This window comes from Elephantulus edwardii, unplaced genomic scaffold, assembly GCF_000299155.1.
Source record: "Elephantulus edwardii isolate Elephantulus edwardi_28Jun2011 unplaced genomic scaffold, EleEdw1.0 scaffold00011, whole genome shotgun sequence".
NCBI lineage: Eukaryota > Metazoa > Chordata > Mammalia > Macroscelidea > Macroscelididae > Elephantulus > Elephantulus edwardii.
The window spans coordinates 30,821,655-30,828,784 of NW_006399761.1; positions in this window are offsets into that span (position 1 = coordinate 30,821,655).

Consider the following 7,130-nt stretch of genomic DNA (forward strand, 5'->3'; position numbering starts at 1 on the left):
ATACCACAAAAAACTTCACCTTGAAGAATCCCTTTTGTTTGCAGCCACCTTTCTTTTTTGTTTCTACTAACCAATCTACTGTTAATTTATCTTTTTTAAAATGTAGTGAAGTATCATGTAAGTTGTCATCTTGTATTTTGAATTTTACCTTAATGGTTGTAGTTCGCATTCCTGCCGCTATCACCTTTCCGGTCAGCCAAGTTGCCGATTCTCCAGTAATACTTCATACCCAACATAAGCGGGACTTTGGTGTTACTGCTGCAGTGGTGACTGCTATTGCTGCATCTGTTGCAGCAGCAGCAGCGGCGGGAATTGCGATGGCATCTCAAATTTCTACTGCCGCCACAGTCGATAAGTTGGCAGGGGAAGTTGCTGATGCCCTTTCTCTACAGAATGAACTTAATAATCATGTCCGAGTGGGAATACTGAACCTAAATAAGCAGACTGCTTTATTACAGGAACAGGTAGATCTTTTATGGATGCTACAGTCAGTACCTTGCAGTCCAACTTATCCTAATATTTGTGTCACTAATGGTCATGTAAAGAATATGTCTTCCAGCCTACGAGAACTGAATCGGTATATGACCAGAGGATGGGATATAGAATTCCAGCAATTTATGCAGAACCTGACCTTCCAGATATTACAAGTCAATGAAACCAGAGTACCACCTATCACCGGAGATGAACTGTTGAAATCATTAATGACTATGTTTCAAACATGGAGTGGAGTAGGAGCTTTAGCCATACTCCTTGTTCTTGCTTTTTGTTTGGGTATTTGCTGTTTATGTAAATTAACGAGACAGGAAGCCAAACGTGCTTTTGTGGTACATCAACTTTGTGCAGATAAGGAAGACTTAGTTAAGGAAATATGGCTTAGTATGTTAAAATGAAGTTAATTGTTAGGATAAAGATAAGTTTGTATTGGATGGTAATTATAATTTTGAGTTGAGTAATTTTTATGTTTGTATATATTTAATATGTTTGTTAAGACTGAGGAATTTTATTCTGCCCATTGTTGGATTTTAGTTGGATGGTTCTCTTACGAATTTCATCTGCAGTATGGCTCAATATGCTTGATAAGCAGTAAACCCCACAAGCTGATAGACCCAGACAGCCACCGTATCCAGAAAATGAGCAATATTGGTCTGCGCCAGTGACGAATGTAGCCTGGCTATACCATTCCCCCGGACGATCGATTGCACATCTGAGGGATTAAGTGAATGGATAGGCAAGTCCAGGCACATTTAACAGGCAATGGCCATGGCCCCCCATGATACTCCCTTGACGGTCCTTGCAGCTCCCCATCGTGTGGAGCACGAACATCTAGCGTTCTGCAAAATGGAGGCCTGATGTACGAAAGCTCAGACAGGATCAGGAGTATAATGGAGAGAGAGCCTAAAAGAAGAACAGAAGACGCTGTCGCTCATGGATCTCAAAACAAAAAAGGGGGAACTGCAGGAGCTGCAGGTGCTGATGCATTAGGAAGTATGAATGGTAATGGGCAAGTGTGGCAGAAATTGATTGGAGAAATAAAGTTAAGTATTAGCCAATAAGAAAATGTTAAGTGTTAGTTATAAGTCAATAGGAATAGAGAGTTAATAGCCAATAGGAATAGTTAAGTTAGTAGAGTAAGAGCCAATGGGAATTAGGTTAGAAGTTATCTAGGCTAAGGGTATATAAGGGGTTGAGAAGAAGGAGAAGGTAGAAGGCGCCATTATCAGAATAAAGAAGTATCAAGCTGCAACGAATCCCAGTGTCGTGTTTTCCTTTATTCCGCTGGCGGGGTTGGAACGCGGCAATGGAATACTACACAGAACACAGAAGCAATGATTTTGTAAATTATTACCTAACTTGGGAGGGAATGGAGAGCATTATGCTGAGTGAACTCAGTCCCATAAGGACAAATACTGTATATAACTATTATTATAGAATGAGTATGAAGTTTCTAGGGGTTGGAGGGTTGAAGCAGAGTGGTGAGTATGTGCAGGAAGGCATGGGGAGTAATCATGGAGTTGTACAATTGGATGGGGAGGTGAGGAAAATGGAAAGTATCTGGTGTGAAAAACAATGTATTCAAATTTTCTAAATAAACTAGTATTTTTAAAAAAGGAAAAAATATAGATGGGATAGACTCAAAGTCATACTTTTCCTGCCTCACAATTAGCACCTGGTCTGATTCTGACAGCTGATACTGAGCTGTTTCATCAATTCTTTCCACAGATGTAGTCAATTTGATTCCATGAAGTCTGTCAGGTGTAGTCCACGTGCAAAGTCGACTTTGAGTTTCTTAAAAAAAATAGGCACTTACTATGAATAAATTATTGAGTGCAAAAAATTCAGTCATTCACTCTCCAGTTTCATTTCTGTCACCAAGTCTGTACTTTCCAACCTCCATTACTTCATCATCATTTTCAACCTTTGCATTCCAGTTGCCAATAATTATTAAATCATCTTGATTGTATGTCTGATCAATTTTGGACCTTTGAATTGTGGTGTTGGAGAAGACTACTGAATATTTCATGGATGGTCAAAAGAACAGATACATCTTGGAAAAAATGCAGCCAGGGGGCTTCGTAAGGAGTGATGGTGAAACTATTTCACATACTTTGGACATGTTGTTAGGAGTAGTTATTCCTTGGAAAATGATATCATGCTTGGGAAAATGGAGGCTCAGACAAAGAAGACAACCCTCAAGATAGATCAACACACTAACTGTGGCAATAGACTCAAGTATGCCAGAGATGACAAGGATTGTACAAAACTGGGAAGATCTTTTGCATAAGGTGGTTTTGAGTCATACTCGACTCGACAGCACCTAATGACAACAAATGTTTCTATAAGTTGAACAATGAATAAGTATGAAAGAAGAAGAATTGAAACCTTTAGTTGTGGTGTTGGAGAAGAATACTGAATATCTCATTGATTATCAAATGACCACACAAGTCTATCTTGAATCACCAACAAGACGCATTGATTCTGTGACTGTAACAAAGTGCTTGAGCACGATGGAGATTGTGAGGAAGGCACAGGGTAGGGAAAGTGTCTGACCTGTAATTCATGTGAGTGCTGCCTATCACCAGTACACAAAAACAACAAAATGTGACAAGAACAGCTCAACTAGGAAAGAACTCCTCTTGCCTACTCAGCTCTCCCTCAACAGGAAAAATGCATCTATACCCTTTTATTTGAAATAATTACTCCAAAGTAGAATGATATGTGCTCTTGTTTGGGATGCCTTACGTTATTGCTGTCTTTTTATTTATTACCTCCCCCTTTCAGCCTCGGTGTTGGTTATTGGAGATGACAAACAAATGCAGTTTCGATTAGAATCAATGATTATATCAAAAAGTGTCAAATGAAAGGAAGCATTAGACCAGGTTATATATACTGGGGGCGGGGGAGAGGAGACAGTGGTTTACAGCTTCAAGCTAAAGTAAATGTCCTGGTTAATCTTTCAACCTGCTTTTCATTTCAAATGTGTAGACATAGCACTAACTAGAGTCAGACTTCCCTTTGCCTCATGACTCACCCCTGACTTTTCTCTTTTCCAGTGAACTTTATCCAGTCTTGTTGAGCAAGATGAGCAGCTATTTCCTGTTGGAAGAAAGCACACCAATCCATGCTGTGACTTTAAATAGCATGCAAATAATATTTAAACCGTCTGTTGCAGAATGTTCCTGTCTGCCTGACACAATTCTTTTTTTAGAGGAAAGGGTTTCTTTTTTTTTTTTCTTTTTTTCCTTTAGACTATCATTTAAAAATTATGAAAGAAGGGCACACCCACAATAGAAGTCCCACTAAAATCCTGCACATTAACAATCTGATTTTAAGTGCTAAGAATCCAGGTTGATTCTGATTTAGAACTGAAATCCTGCCCTATGTTTAGTGTCTTCTGCATGGTTGTGGAAAAACCTCCTATCACTTAGAAAGTCAGAATACGAATACCCACTGTTACAAAGATCTCCAGATAGAGGATCTGAGTCATGCTGTATGATAAGATTAAAACAATAATAATAACACCATAGGGAGCTCTGGTGATAAGGAATTGCACTGCCAATACAAAGTTACAAGGTTTGAATCCTCTCCCTGCTCTGTGGGAGAAAAATGGGCAATCTCCTCTTGTGTGATATGTTGTCATCGTTGTTGCTATGTGCTGTTGAGTGGCCTGAGACTCATAGCGACCCTATGCACAACAGCCCTAGACCCAGCTCTATCTTGTGCCAATTTTATTGTCTCTGACACACCTATGCCCACTACCCGAGCCTCTAGATCAATCCATCTCATTGAGGGTTTTCCTCTCTTGCAATGTCCCTCCACCCTTCCAAGCACAATGTCCCTCTCCAATATGGCACCTCTGAAAACATGCTGGAGGGTCATCTGTGGTTCAGTTCTAAATCAACAGCACACAACGACAATAAGACTCCTGAACCAGTCTCATCATCTCCGACAGACCTGATCACATTCTTCCAGTTAATCCATCTCATCCTGGGTCTTCCTCTCTTGCACTATCTCTCCATTCTTCTAAGCATGATGTCCCTCTCCAAGGACTAGTCCCTCCTGGCCACGTACCCAAAGTATGTGAGACAGAACCACAAAAACCATGCTTCCAGGGAGCGGCCAAGACTATAGATGATCTTCAGCAGTATTTTGCTTGCATGTTTTATCAGTTATATTTTTCAGTAATTCTCACATTCAGTTGGATCACCTTTCTTGGGAATGGGAACAAATATGGACCTCTTCCAATCCATTGGCCAGACAGATGTCTTCCAAATTTCCTGGCATAGACACATCTGTTAATTTAAACAAATCAGTCGGTAACCTATGAATTCCTGGACCTTCGTTTTTGCCAATGCCTTCAAAGTAGGTTCCACTAACTAAATAGTAGTAGTAGTAGTAGTAGTAGTAGTAGTAGTAGTAGTAGTAGTAGTAGTTGTTGTTGTTAAGTGCTGTCAAGTCATAGGCCACTCATAGAACCTTATGAATGAAAGTTCTCAACACTTGTGTGACTTTCATCCTTTCTCCAAGTTCATAGGGTTTCTGGAGGCAAGCTGTTATGTAAGTGGATGCCACTCCTGTTTCTAAGCTTGTTTTAATCGGGGATCGCCACCAACACTGTCTGCCACGGATAACCATTAACACATTTGACACATGAGTGTCAGTGTTCAGCTTCACAGAAACCACAAGTCATCTCTGTACAGCAAGTGGACACACCAGGGCTGTATAACCTAGAAGAATGTTTGAACAAAAACAATGAAAAACAGACCTGAGGGCCATAGGCCCAAGGGCACTTCAGTATTTTACCATGCCGGCATGCCCAAATGCTGGCGACTTCTGGGCCAGAGACCCCCCAGTTCATCTGGCAGGTCCGCTCTGCTGACACCCACTTGTGGCAAAAAGAAAACCACAAGCGCCGCCCAAACGTTCCATCCTAAGTAGTAGCAGTTTAATTGTTTTCAGAGGTCCTATTTGTGCATTCTCCCCAAAAGAGATACTCATGGCATTTTTCACCATCAATTGCAAGCACGAGTAGAGCAGGGAGAAATTTGAGTTACCGATGCATACGTTCCCAAATGAGCTAGATCAAAGGGGCATTGTGCCTTCTTGTGTTAGCTCTCATATTATAAACAAGTGTCCTTTCCATCCTGTGTTGACTCCCCCCACCACCACCACCACACTCCTACTCTTTATTGGTGGTTTAACTAAGATTAGTCTCACCACCACACTCCTACTCTTTATTGGTGGTTTAACTAAGATTAGTCTCAAGCATAGAGCTGCAGTGGTATAATGCTGTCTAGTGTTCTTAAGAGAAAGAGCGATAGGATATTTCTTACAAAGAGGATAGATATAACAGGAAAGCTTTGTTAAGACATGAACTTACAGTGTGGTTGACTATGAGGTGATAGTTACTAAAGGAACCATTTATATTCAACAAAATGCATTTAAAAAGAAACACACATAGAACAAAGTCTGAATGGGTCCATTTATTAAAATATTGTGACCAGAAGCTTTCAGGAGTCCAATTCTGTATTTTCTTTAGAAGTAACGTCTCAGTGTTGCTCTTTTTGTATGCCACTGAGCTGATTCTGACTTATAGTGACCCTATTAGTCAGAAAGAAATGCCCCCATGGGATTCTGAAGTCTGTAAATCCCAATAGAAACATATTGCCACATCTTCTCCCCTTGAATCCCCTGGTATCCTCAAACCAACAGCCTTTCGAAGAGTGCTTAGTCACTGGGTCACCAGGAATCCTTGAGAACTAAATTCAGAGTTACTGGTGTGTGCCATTGATTCAGAACCATAGCTGACCTTCCAGTAGATTTTCAAAGGTGGCAGATCCCTCAGAACAAAATCGTCCATCCTTCTCCTATGGAACAACTGGTGGAATAAAACCACGTGTCTCTGGGATTATAGCACTTTCTCTTATCACTAGGCCACTAGACCTCCCCAAAATTAAATTTAAGTGCAAAGTTTTAAAAAGCCATTGCATTTCTCTACTCAAGGACAGAGTAGAGTCAGATTTTGGCTTCTTAGAGAGGGTGCAGCCAGAGTGCTCTTTGGAGGCAAGAATAATGAAGCTTTGCTTCACATACTTTGGACATATTGCTATGAGGTGCTATTCCTTGGAGAGGGACAGGATGTTTGGAAGGGTGGAGGGTCAGCAAAGGAGAAGAAGACCCTGAACCAGGTGGACTGTCGTGGTGACTGCTGCAATGGGCTCTTGTGTGTCAGGAAGTGTAAGGATGGTGCAGGATGGAACAGGGTTTTATTCATAGGGTCGCTATGAGTCATACTCGATTTGGCTGCACCTAACAACAATAACAACCCCCTAGAATGGGTCAGTCTGGTGGCCTAATTGGTAGGAAGTTACACTGCCAACCCAAAGGCAGGTGGTTCAAATCCACCAGTTGTTCTGAGAGAGATTTGTAGCCTCTGAAAACCTGCTGGAGGCTCCAACTTGTAAGCAGTGAGTTTTAGTAAGAACCCAGAATGTTGATGTTGGATAGAAAACAGTGAAGGGAGGGAAAGAAGGGAGGAGCGAGAGGGAGAGGGAAGGAGGGAAGAAAAAAAGAAAAAGAGAGAGAGAAAAACTGGTCCCAAGAAAGGAACAAGCTTTTTTTTTTAATTAAAT